Source organism: Ammospiza caudacuta, chromosome 1 (assembly GCF_027887145.1).
Source record: "Ammospiza caudacuta isolate bAmmCau1 chromosome 1, bAmmCau1.pri, whole genome shotgun sequence".
NCBI lineage: Eukaryota > Metazoa > Chordata > Aves > Passeriformes > Passerellidae > Ammospiza > Ammospiza caudacuta.
In genome coordinates, this window is record NC_080593.1 from 117,920,758 (window position 1) to 117,934,196 (window position 13,439).

General features: G+C 49.1%; 1 protein-coding gene across 1 annotated transcript in view; it reads left to right on the forward strand.

Annotated features, from left to right (window-relative positions):
* Window positions 1-2,150: 2,150 nt before the first annotated feature.
* CHD7 (chromodomain helicase DNA binding protein 7) overlaps window positions 2,151-13,439 on the forward strand; it is a 131,063-nt gene continuing 119,774 nt past the window's right edge. The window contains exons 1-2 of the mRNA XM_058805472.1: window positions 2,151-2,424; window positions 4,528-4,631. The gene's annotated coding sequence lies outside the window, so the exon portion shown is untranslated. The remainder of the gene's footprint in view (window positions 2,425-4,527; window positions 4,632-13,439) is intronic.

A 13,439-nucleotide genomic window follows, 5' to 3' on the forward strand; every position in this document is an offset into this window, starting at 1 on the left:
AACATACTGCAAGAGAAAGCTGAAACTGATTACATTTAGTAACTTGCGAAAATACCTCTGTGTAGGTTTGTTGTTTTGTTGTTTGTTTTTTCAAAGGGTACAGAAATACAAATAAAATATAACGATGGTAAACTGGGCAAATTTAGTGAAGGTATACTTGGGTCATGTGCTGCTTCAAAGTGTTTTGTTTTTAAATACTATTTCCACTTGCTATTTTTAACTTCACGGAAGACCTTGGCGAAGAATAGGGAGTGTATTCCACTGCACCATCACGTGCTATCAGCTTTTCGCTGCATTTTTCAGCTGAAAACCTGGGAGAGCAACACCACCCCAGCTGCTGGCCCCTTTCTGGGTGACTGCACGGGCCCGGCTGCATGGAAGATGGTGATGCCTCCCAAACTGCTAACCTCCCCTTCTCCCAAAAGGTGCCTTCCCCTAAACCCAAGAGAGACTAAGTAGGCCAGACATGAATGACACAATGTGGAAGAGTGTCATACTTCCTCTAGAGAAGCCTGAAATATTTTTGCAGCTGTAGTGGCTCTCATGGCCGTGGAATCATCATGGACACCTGGACTGAGGGAGCCAACAGCTTTTGACATGCACGTTGCCTGGATCCAGCTCCCAGCCTACTAACTCTGTGTTAAAAGAGCGCAGAGGAAAAGCTGTGTGAGATCCTGCGAGGACAGGACGCCTTCTCTCTTTCCCACGGCAAAGATACGAGGGTGGGTGCAGTGAGCAGCCCCCTAAAAGGAGCGGCAGGAGCTGGAGGGGGAGGATGTCCCTGCCCAGGAGCACATGACTGTTTTTCCTTCTCCAACCTGCCACTAACAATGATGGTAAAAAGTTATCTCGTCAAATGACTCGCTGAAAATTCCTGTAATGCCGAGTATCTTTGCACTGGGTTTACGCTTTAATCTCTTTATACTTTTAAGACGCTTATTTAGTTTCCAGAGCAGTGGGGGGAGGACCGCTAAGCGCGCTACTGGTAATCACTTTTGGGTGGGATTTGTCTAGTTTACTTACGGAATGAGTTTGTTTCGCTTTGTATCACGAATTCGAACGCACCGCTGACAAACTCGGCAGCGGCAGAGCCGGACCCGGTGCCGGGGGAGCGCGGCCCCGCCGGGACGGGGGCGCTGCCGCGGGCGGGCGGGCGGGCAGCGCTTAATGGCCGCTTCCCTTTGAAAGCCCGACCCGCTCGGGACAAAGTCCACCCTAAACCGCGGTCTCGGGCGATCCGACCCGCGCCCCGCCCCGCCCCGGTGGCCGGGATGAGGGAGGCGGGCGGGGGTGCGGTGCCCGCTGCCCGTTCGGGGGCAGAGGCCGGGACCGGGGCGGGCGGCGGGGGCCGGGCAGCCTCCCGGGACGCCTCTCGGTTTCGTTTCGCCGCCGCGGTTGGGAAGTTTGAAGAGCGGCAGTGACACAGTGACACCTCACACACAACACACCCCCCGGGCTTCACCGGGAGTTTCCCGGGACGGGACGCGCCAGGGCGGGCGGGCGGGCGGGCGCGGCGCTGCCCCCGAGGTGCGGAGCGGTGCGGAGCGGCCCCCCCCGGGCCCGGTCAGTGCGGCGGGGCGGAGCGGAGCGGCGGGGGAGCGCACGGAAGACGCCGTGCCCCGCCGTGCCCCGCGGCAGCAGCGCACCCTCGGCCGGGCGGCCGGACCCCGGCGGGGCGCTGGCGGGCCGCGGGCAGGCAGGTTAGTGACCCCCGCCCTTCCCCCGCCCGGGGCGCGGGGGGGTTTCCTATTTTTTTTTTTTTTAACCCTCCTCTTTTTTTTTTTTTTTTTTTTTCCCTTTTTCCCCCTTCTCTCCTCGTTGCATAAATTATGCCGGGCGGGGCGGTGACGTCGCGGGGGCGGGGCGCGCGGCGGCGCTCGCCCCCGGGGAGGGGGCGGTGTCGGGGGCGCGCCTTGTGGCGGCGGAGGGAGGGAGGAAGGAGGGGAGGGAGGCGGCGGGGGCGGGGGCGGGCGGGCGCAGGGGGCGGCAGCCGCCTGGCTGGCTGGTGTCGCGCTCGGCTCGGCTCCGGCGGGCGCGCTCGCTCGCTCGGGAACTATCGGATTAAACTTGAATCGAGTGAAATTACACAAAGGAGCGAAGCGGAGCCGGCGGAGACCCCGAAACTACCCGAGACCCGCGCTGACCCTTCCTCTCCCTCCCCTCCCTTCCACCCCTCCTTCGCCTGCCCGCCCCGGTCAGGGATCCCCCTCCTCCCCTCTTAGCCCAGCCCCGGTGCGAGCGAGCAACTCCGTGCGTGTGTGTTGTGTGCGTGTGTGTTGTGTGCGAGACCCGCACCCCGCCTCGCCCCCCCGGCCGACGGCACCAACTCCGGAGCGTGTCCCCTCCTCCTCCCCGGCCCTTCGGCGGAGGGCAGCGAGGGAGCGAGCGGGGGACACCGGTCCCCGACGGCCACGCACCGGCCCGGTGAGTGACCCCGCACCTCACTGGGCGCGGACGGACGGACGGAGGGAGGGACGGAGGGAAGGAGGCGGGCGCCGGCCATGGAGCAGGGCACCCTCGGCAGGTCTCTGTCCCCGGCGGAGCGGAGCGCAGCGGCGCGGGGGTGCTCGCTGCCGGCGGCGGTCCGGGGGGGTGGGGGATGCTGAGCACTGCCGCGGCTCCGGGCGAGGCGGGGCGGGGGGGGTGTGTGTGTTGAGGGGGGTGTCTCAGCGGGGCACTTCCCCGGGTGTAAATGGCTTTTTGTTGTGCTGCGGCCGGCCGGCCGCCTGCCTCGCCTCGGGGGAGGGGAGGGCACCGGGGAGCCAGAGCGCCGGCGCCCCTTCCCCTTCCCTTCTTCTCCCCCTTGCGCTCCTCTCCGCAAGTTTGGAGGGTGACTAAAAATCCGGGAAAAGTTGAGCGAAACTGCGAGGAGGGGGCGGCGGGGCCCAGCGCCGGCCGGGATGGCCGCGGGAGCGCTTCCCCCGCTGACCACGCTGACGGCTCCCGGCGGCCGCGTCGGCACAACAAGCGCTAACAAAGTGAGGGCGCTTCCCTGCCGCGCACGGCCCGGCCCGGCTCGGCCCGGCACCGCCCCGCTCCGCGCAGGCACATGGGTCGCCGGGGCCGGGGCCCGGGCCGCAGCGGGGGCACCCCCAGCGGAGGCCGGGCGGTGGGTGGCGGCGGGCGGCAGGAAGGCGGGCGGGGAGGGAGGAGAAGGAGGAGGGAGGCGGGAGCACGAGGTGCCGCTCCGGCCGCCGGTGCGCGCGGCGGGGGGATCGTCCTGCCCCGGCGGCACCGGGAGGGGGCAGGGGGCGGCCGGCGCTCCCCGGCGGCCGGAGAAGAAAGGGGAGCGGGGGAAGAGGGAGGGGACGGGAAGGGAAGGGAGAACGCTACCCGAGGCGGCCGGAGCGGTGCCGGCGGACGCCGCATAATAGGGGTTTCACCCCGCCGAGTACCTTCGCTCCGCCGGCGCGGAGCCGGAGCGGGCGGGAGGCGCTACCGCCGCCGCCGCGCACATGGGGTCGGGGCCGGGGCGCTCCCCTCGTCGCGCTTCCCCCACCCCGTTCCGGGCCATTTTGAGGGTGAGCGGAAAAAGGTGGTTTGAGGCCAAAGCGGTCGGGGCGCGCAGCGAGGGGGGGCCCGGCCGCGCTCGGGGCGCGGAGCGGAGCGGGGCCGGCGGCGGGCGCTGCGTGCGGGGCGGCGGGGAGCGGGCAGCGCCTGTGCGTGTGCGCGGGTGTGAGAGAAGAGAGAGCGGTGGCGGGGGGAGGGGGGCAGGGTTGTTAGTGAGTCTCAGGGAGAAGGCGCTGCAGGCAATGAGCAGCCATCATTACGTTGCCTTCATTTATCCCGGTAGCGCTACATCAGGGGACGCGCTCCCACGCCGGGGGAGCCCCTCCGGGCGCGCCCCGCGCTGCCGGGCCGGTCTCCGCGGGTGGGTGTCCGGGGGGGCGGGTCGGGGTGCTGCCGAAGGGGTGGCCGTGGGCACGGGCTGGAAATGGAGCCGGTTTCCCCGGCTCCCCCCGACAGCCCGCTCACGCCCGGGTTTAAAGTAGTTGTTTTTTAAACAGACAATGGACAAAAGGAAAGTAGCGATGGATGCCCGGGAGCTCCCTGTCCGCTGCGGGGCCGCGCGGCGCCGCGCAACTCTCCCGCACTTCCCCACTTTCTGCCTTTGTTTTCGTTTGGGAAGGGGCCGAGCGTGCCTCCCCACGACAGAAAAGGGCGATTTTTTTTCATTTGCGAGAAGCCTCTTGTTTTTTGGTTTTTTTTTTGGGTTTTTTTTTCTTAATTTTTTTTTTTTTAATTTCCCGTGCCACTTGGGCTTCCGCGGATGTTTGGCTTGGGGAATATCAGAATAACCTCGGTGCGATAAGTTTGTTTCTGTGTCGATGTTCGTCTCGATTTTTACTCTCATCAAAGCAGATCGCGGGCAGTGTTTATCCTGGAAGATGGCTTTCGGGAGAATGTGTTAGCCCTTTTTTTTTTTTCCTTCCCTTTTCCTTTTTTTCTTTTCTCGTGTTATACGGGACTAACGGAGGTACAAACAAGCAAGTTGAACAAAAAATGTTTCTGTTCATTTCCTCACAGATCATCCATTCTAACGACGGCAAAAAAATCTTAATGACTATGACCTTAGCAGCATGGGTAGCTGATTTTTCCCAATTATAAATCCCGTTAGTTTGCAGTAATGTGTGAGTATCAATATATAATTCATATTAAAAAGCATGATCCGTAATTATTATTCTTCTCTTTTTTTTGTTTTTTTTTTTTTTATAAAAGTTGAAATCTATCATTTTCCAATGAAAGTGCTGCATCTGTCGCTTGGAGTGTTTTTGTCTCGCTGTTGCACAACAGAGGCTCTCCAGTCTTTAACCTAAAATGGCAGCTTTAATTTGACTGGGGCCCATTCATTGACAATGATAATAAAAAGGCTGAAAGCTAAATGTAGCTGGATGCTTGGGGCACGTATGCAGAACACTTTCCTCTCCATTGCTGGGTGCTGCTAAGAGAGGAACTTCCAAGCTCCCTAGTTTCCACCGTGAAAGTTTCCAATACTTTTTTTTCTTATTAACAAAATAAAAATAATAATAAATAACCCACGTTGCTTGGCATAGACCACATTTTAGATGTCCAGGTTGCTTACAAACTTAACAGTGAGGTGACAGTCAGAGAGAGCTCCCTTGAAGAGGTCTGCTTTTATAGCACCAGCAGAAAAATTGTAGTAATCACTTCTAAAACAAGATGCAGTTTGGGGAAAATGAACCATTTCTTTCTGAGGTTTGTAACAGGTGATCAGAACAATTACATTCTGTAAAAAAATTGTATTTTCCCATCTCCAACCACCAAAAGTGGGGAGTATGGCTTGTTTCTTCTTGTTTGGTGTTGTAAATATGCTCAAGGTTTTGCAGAAATCCTTATGATAGTGTACTATTTTCTTCTAGATTAAAACCACAGCTGCTTGGAAAAATTAATTATTTTTGGTCTTAGATATAATGTGAAGTTTGAAACAGTTTCACAAAACAAAATTTCCCCTACTAAAGTATTGGTGAATGCCACGGATTCACTCATCTTGTCCTGTCCTTCTGTTAACCTGAACTGCTTATTTTCAGTCTCTTTTGAGCTGTTTTACAAACTTTATAAAGATCACTGTTAAAGCCATCGCACAGGCTCTTAGAAGAGTATTAAATGCTTGTGATTGCAAGTGTAACTGAATTACTAATTCACTGATACTAATTGGATAATCATATTTGACCAAATATCTTACTAAATATTTAACAATGTGATGACATTTCTGTTATTGCTTGTAAATCATGGTTAGGTTATTTAAACAGGCGAAAAAGCCTCATATTTGAAACCCAAAATTATTTTATTGCCTCTTCAGTAACGAAGGAAAGTTTCAGTCACAGGCAAGGATCACACAGTCCTTTTAGGAAAATAAAAATTTCTAGGAGTTTTGCACTGTAACAATGTCAGTAAAAATGAGGTTTAGTGAAACACTAAAACTCTGTGCAGTGATGGGAGATTTCAGTTGCGACCAGTTCCTTTTGGGTTTGGTTAATGCAGAAGCCTGAAGAGTTGTGTCAGAGGGGCACTGTAAAGGTTTCCCTGTCCGTGTAGAGGGGTCAGTTAACCTGAGTGTAGTTTCTTTCCCCCATGAGCTATTTGCCGTTTTGAACTGAAAAGCTTCGATGAATGTTTGCAGTATTTGCCGTTAACACTCAAATAACATTAGGACTTTTATAAGATGTAAAAGGAGTTGTTGGCGAGTCCAGGTGGGTCAGGCTGATGGCAAAGCTGCAGGCAGGTACTGAGGAAGGAAGTGCTGCTCAGTCTGGGCTTGGCATGGGTGTGTGGGTGTTGTGCTCAGTGGGGCTGTCCTGCCCCAGCACACGGGGAGGCTCCGTGCCAGGTCTGTGCCCCACGGACGGCGGCTCTGCGGGCAGGAGAACCTGCAGTGTGAGGATACAGCAAAACCTAAACAAAGGCAACCCAGACATGATTTTCTGTCAAGCTGGAAAGGCCTGAGTAATAGAGGCTTCTCAGGTTTTCTCAGAGCTACTGAAGTGTGGCAGTGAGGCTGCGTTTTGCCGTGGGGTTTGGTTTTGTTTGTAGCCTATGGTGTGTGATAGGTAGAGGTTGCTAAGGTGGGAAGGAAGAGGTGGAAGAAAGTAACCAGAAGGAAGGATGGTGGAAATAAATGCAGCTGTCTTCTTGAATCCTGTGCCTTATCTCTATCCCTTATTTCCCATTCATTTTTACATTAAGTTTCTGATGGAAAGCCTTTAGGATGTGCTGGTTGGTATTTGCTCTTGTGAATCTGACGTAGTTCAAACAAAAGTGTGTGGCTACCAAGGGTATAGGCAACTGTGAGATGAGTGGTGTGTGTGTCTGAAGGTCTTCTTTCCCCCAGTTCCCTTAAATCCTCATTTCCAAACCCTTATGTGTTTGTCTGCTGTGAGCAAATCACTAACTGCTCAGATTTATGAGCTGGTTAACTGATGCCCATAAGTAACACGGGTGATACTTTTATGTTACTTTAATGTTCCCTGTATACAAGAGAAAACTGCAAATTTTAGTAAATAATTAAACTGTCTTTCTGACAAATGACTCTTTTGTGTGTAGGTGAGGCTTTAGCCTTCAGTTTTCCAACAGAAAAGTTACTGTATTAATTTAGCTTCACCATTTAGCTTCATCGTTAAGACAGACATTAACTCCATCATTTCTCATCATTTATATTTCCATGAATAGCTTGTCAGCACAAATACCACTGGATTTTAATGCAAGAAAGTTTTAAATGCTGTCTATATTGTAGCAGTGATAAAAAGGCAAAGGGAAGCTCCAACTATGATTTAATTTTTAAAACTCTTCCAGAGGAAGGAGTGAGGTACAATATGCAGAAACATCCCATGTTTTTATTAGGGTTCTGACAAGATACTGAAGCCTGATGGAAGATTTCCTCCTGATTTCTTTCTGCCTGCACAATCTAACTAACTTTCAGTGATTCACATCTTACCCAAGATCAGCAGTCATGGAAATGCCACGTTGTAGTTGTGCACTAAAATCTGTCTTGGAAAATGAGGTTGGAGGGCATGATGCAAAAAATAAAAAGGAGGTTATGACCTAAAGGACACATTCCAAGAGCCCAAATATGACAACAAAGCTCTTAAGGGTGTTCTTAAGTATATAAAAGCTGATTAGCTCTTAGCTTCCAACATTGTGACATTTCTGAGATGTAAACATGCACCTAGAAGAAGCCAAGCCAAAACCAAGGATCTTTGTGCTGCCACTTGGGTTCTTCTCTGGATGCTGTTCTGTATCTGTTTCTAAGCACTCTGGTTGTTTTGCTGCTTTGTGCTGAATGCATTCTCCTTAAAAAAAGGAAAAAAAAAGGGAGGGGTACAACGTAATTTAAGCATTTTCTTTTAAAAGTTAAGATTCAATAAAAGAGTGCTAGTTACCATATAAACTACTCTTTTAGTAGAACATTGTAACACATGACTTTGAAAGCTTATTGGCATGTGGGAACTAACCAGAAGCCCTTGCTGGCATGATGTAGGGCTCCCTTTGCTCTGTAGTGACCTATATAGCTATTTTGGGTGTGGTTTTGCTTGGCTTTCATGGGAGCTGAGTCCAACCTTCCTCTGACATAGACAATTGCTGTGACGAGAGGGCCTTGAGGGGAATGGTGGGGAATAAATAACTTTGGGAATCAATTGTCTGGAAAAAGTCATTGCAGCCAAAATGTCTGCCCTCTTCCTAATGGTTCTGAGGGGAAAATAAAATTTCATTTATATGGTCCTGATCCTAGAGGTTATTCTGTTCAGGTTTCATTTAAATATGAGCTTGTGTTTGGGGAAAGCAGTGCAGCAGCTTACTTGCCTGGGAGTAGCTGGCATATGGCAAATCCAGTGCTGGATAGTTTTGCAAGCACTTTATTTTAATGTCCTTGAGCCACTTTTTAAGCTGTTCAGCTGAGCTTACTGCTAGAACTTCAACAGGTAGCTGGCTTTAACATTTCTTGGTGGTTTTGAAAGAAATTGACCTCCCCACAGTTTATTTTGATCTCTATCTACAAAGCAAGTGTCACTTAAAACATTTTGTGGAGGTGTACATCAGATGTACAAAGTAGGATTCCTTCTGTGCAGCAGAGGCAGTCCTGCTCTGAAAACAAAACTTTCTTTTCTCCTTCCTGCCCTTTCTACTCCCCTCCCCCCAGCTTTCCCATAGATTTTGTTCCTCTTCAAGTTCCTTTCCTGTTGGGTTTTTAATCTTTTTTCCAATTCATACTGCTTTCTGTTTGCTTAATGGAGTTGTGTTTTCTTGCCAGCCCTAGATAATGAGGATATGTGGCAAAATAAACATGCATTTCAGCTCCTAATAATGCTGCTTTCTACCAAAACCGTGGAGGATGCCTAGGCTGGTGTGGGGAGGGCTGGCTGGCTGCACCAAAGCTTGATGAAGTCTCATGTTGGCCTCTGGATGCTGTCATGGCAAGGGGCAGACAGCCAGAGCAGGGGGCTGCTGCAGTGTGCTGGCAGCTTCCCAGAGGTTCTTCATGACCCTCTGAAGAGGAAAATCCTCTTGTTTCAAGTTTTGTTTTCATGAAAGTGGCATCCCCCCATCTTTTAATAGTGGATAGATAGAGCTGTAGTGGTTTCTCTTGCTCTGTGCACTGTGTAACTGTGAGTGGGGAGGGTCTAGTCCCATGACAATTTTGAAATGGATGTAGCCATTGTGGGCTATCCTTTGCCAAGCAGGGAAGTCTGGGGTGTAGGGAGGAGCTCCTGACGGGATTGTGATATTTCTGAAAGAAATAGGAGAGCTCTGGAGATCAGGAACTATGTGACCAGTGGTAAAGCAGATCAGAACGTGGAGCAAGGCCAAGGAAGACTTTAATAAAGGCACTTTTGTCCTTGATCTTAAAATAGGAAGCCTATGGATTTATTTACAGGGTAAACAGGATTTGTTAAGTGGGTAGTCACTATGTGAGAAGGAATACTGGTCATTCTTTTTGAGAGAATTCAGTTGAAGACTAAAGCTGAACCGAAAGCTGGAATTTTAGAAGTTTAAACATCAGTAATAGGACAAAACATGCAGGAGGTCTTCATCACAGAAAGCATTGAGGTAGGTAGTGCTGTTCTGGGAGAAATGTGAAACAAGCTCTTACATAATAGAAACTGAAAAACTTGGTTCAAGTCTTTGGTATTAACTTGGATGAGCTAGCAAGTGGGAAGTCTGAGTTGATGACAAGTTATGAGAAAATACTCTTTGCTTCAAAGAGGATCCATCAATGTAGCTGTTGAGATTGAAATCCAAAGCTGAAATGCTACTTGGTAAAAGGTCTTGCAGGAAAGCACGTGTCAGTCTGTACTGTAGAGAAGGGCAGTTTAGTATTTCTTCAAGTTGAAGATTAACAGCCAGAAAGGCAATACAACTGACCTGGTTTGTAATGCTCAATAAAAGGAGGATTGAGAGAAGGAGAGTAATGATGAGGCTAACAGATGTTCAAAAATAATTCTGATAAGGCCGAGATAAAAGTGCATGACAGTGAGAGACTGGTAAATTTCAAGGATGCATCTTAGTTAGTTGTTCAGGGTATAACAATTGTTTTCAAAACCTTACCTGTTCCTGTACAGGAGAGCCTATCTGAAGTCCAGGAATCAGGCATCCCAAGTATCCTGCTGCTTGAAGTTCTGTATTTGAATGTGTGTTGTTTTCTCATGTGGGATAAGAAATACTGAAACAACCATAACTGCAGTTACTGTCTTGACATGAGATCTAAGATGATGATTTCATATTTTTGGCTCAACTGTCTGGTATATATCTCGGCAAGCCCTGTGGTTTTTTGAGAATGTGCTCTGGTTTTTGCAGCTTCTGGACTAAAGTAGCTGCTTGTTGGATTTGGTGGTTTGTTGCAAGGCAAAAAGCAGACAGCTCACCATCTCCAGTTCTTAGTTTGAAAGGTTCTGGGACTACGTTGCTAGTTCCTGGAAAGACCAGGCAGCTGCACAGGGTGGTGTAGTTGTGTCAGGATGGCTTAAAGGAAGGCCCTCTGATGTAGTAGCCAGTGCCTGTGTGAGTTCAGAGATTCCTTTAAACTCTGATGAGGAGACTGTCACTAAGAGTATAATTCTTGCCTTGAGTTGTTTTAACCATGAAGAATTAAACTGAGAGTTTATAGTGAGCAGTTTACTATCTCTCTTGATTTAGGAAGGAATCATTCAGAAAGTGAGTTAAATAGGGATTTCTGGACTGCCTCAGGATGTTAGTCTGGGAGAGAACTGCTAAGTAATTCAGTTTATTTATCAGTACCATTGTGAGGTGTCTGCTGTGCTTTGCATTCATTCAGCTCTGTAAGTGGAGTACAACCTCACTCATCTTTACTTTAATCATCATTCTTTCATTGGGGGGAAGTGAATAAGCAGGCTTCAGCTTCACTTCCCTCTTATTTCAGTATTGATCTCTACAAAGGTACACTGTCATTTTCATTTTTTGTTCTTTTTTTGTACACAAGTAACTGAAATGTACTTCTTTATTTCTGTTGTGTTCTTTACAGGGATTACTGAAAAAAATTTGCCTGTTTCACCTGCATTTCTCCTTACTACAGTTCTGCAGTATTCCCCAGCCTGTGCTGTTTCCTCTCACAGAAGTAATTCTTAGTGAACATACTTTCACAGTTCAGACAGGATCTGAGCCTTGTGGCAGCCATGCTGAAGGAAGGGGTTGTTTTGTAGAAATTACATGGCTGTTGGACAAATCAGGTTGTTACAGTCAGAACTAGGACAGAAACATGTCTTACAGCTTGGGTCTGGGAATCTTTGTAGTACATAGTACTCTTAGAAGTTGGGCATGTTAGATGTTGCATTGAAACTATTAAAAAAAAAGAAGGAAAAATGGAAGGAGGGTGTTTGTGTGGCTTTGCTGTGGTTAAGGTGACTGAAGTCTTGAACGGTGAGTTCTCAGGGAAGTAAGTTAAAGCCTCACACCCCCTTGCTACCCCCTGCCCAAACCATGACTACTTAATTTTGTGAAGTTAAAAAATAAAACCTTGGCTGCAGGAAAGATGGCAGGTGAAAGCAATTGCTTCCATAGCTCTTCTCATAAGAAATTTCCCTAATGGTGTGCTTTAAAAGATTAATCCCCTTAATCTCTTTCTGTTCTTCACCTTTCTCTGTCTCCTCTCTCAGAAGAAACCAGGATGCTTACCTTTCTGCCTGCCTCTCTGGGTGGACAATGTGTGGCTTGTCACTGGTTCACATGTGACTTCCCTGACATTGTCGCATGACCAGTGGCACAACTGGACTGTGCAGTAGGGGCTGGTTGGGCAATGCAGATTTTGGCTGTCTGAGGAACTGGACTAGGAGGGGTTCTTAGAGGTGGATATGAGTGTCAGCTGGGATGCAGGCTGTGTGCCTGAACTTGTCCCCTGGTGGGGCTGCTGGGATCTGCTGCTGTCTTCCTTTGTGTGCCGGTGTGTCACCTGGAGTTGAGTGGTGTGTTCTGTGGCTGCCCACCATTAAGATTTTTGGTGGGAGGCTGGTAGGGTCAGGAAAGCTAAAAATCCCTTCTCTAGTTTGACAAGGTGTGAGCATGATGGTGTTTTGGGGCAGGGTGCTTTTTCTCTTCAGCATATGCTGAAGGCAGCTATTTCTGTGCTGAGGAGCCTCCAGGTTGGCAATGAACTTTGAATGGTGAGATCAATTCAATGTGGCTGTGGGAGTGGCACCTTTGGTACACCTTGCCTTCTCTCTTCTGGAGTGAAACAGCACATCTGCAGCAGGCAGTCCATGGTAATGGGGCAGATTGGTCCATGGACAGAAATCTCTGGGCAGAAAACCTGGGGACTAGGCAGCTGTAGCACCTGCTCCCACCATGTTGGCTTGACTGCCTCCTTCCCTCAAGGTGCTTTCTCTTAGGCACATAAGCTGTGCTCTGGTGGGTTTATTTTGGATACTGGTGAGAAAAGTTCTTGCTCTTTTCTGCTTATCCAAAATACTTGTTTCTCCATCACAGTGTTTATTGAGATTGGTGGCTCTTCCCAGGTTTTTTTTTTTGGTTTTTTTTTTTTTGTTTGTTCATTTTTTAAATTAAAAAACTAGAGTGAAATCTGCCAAGCTTTCTTTACCCTCCTTGTCTAGGGTATCCTTATCTTGATATTATGTTTGTAAGAACTCTTTTTCTTCTGATGGAGTATTATACTTAAATCTGTGTAAGAGTACTTTTTTTTGGTATGATAAGTTTTTTGTAGCTCTGAAGATAGCTGGAAGCTGTTGAATGCTGTCTTGTGGTCCCTTTAATCATGTATAAGTCAGGGTATGGTTTGAGAAATGCAGTGAGCTAATTTAACTGGACATTGTTCTGAAAGGAGAAGTTTCCTCTCTGCCTTTGTCCCCCTGCGCCCCAACTCACAACCACATGGCTCTGCTACTTTTTTCTGGCAGCAGTGCTTGTCGGGTCCTTCTGTGAGCCACTTTAGTTCACCAAAATGGCAGAAAAATAACTCTGTAAAATGGAGAGCATTTTGCTGTTGTAATGAATCAAACTAGCTCATAAAAGGATCTGATGAACACCAGAGCTGGTACTGAGGACGAGGGGGGCCGCTGGCTTGGAGAGCAGCAAGCCCTTTTCATCTTTTCATTTTGGTGGCAGTGAGCAAGTGGATTGGATCAGTTGCCTGGGAACCTTCATGGGAGAAAGAGAAATAGAGTAATCATCTGTGAAGCAAAGGACACGAAAAGAAAAATATGCTGGCCTGAGTTAAAATGGATATTAAAATTTGTTTATTCTGTTGATGCTATGGATTGCTTGCTATAAATTGGTCAAAATTATTAATCCACTGACCAGAAATCAGCTTCCCTCTTCAGGTAGGAAAACAAAAGCCTAAAAGATTTACTAATATATAAATAACTTCTTTGCTCTTTCAAAGGTGAAGTATTTAATCTTTGAAACAATTTGTTCACAATAAAGGGGGGAGGGAGCTGTTGGTTTTGGGTTGGTGA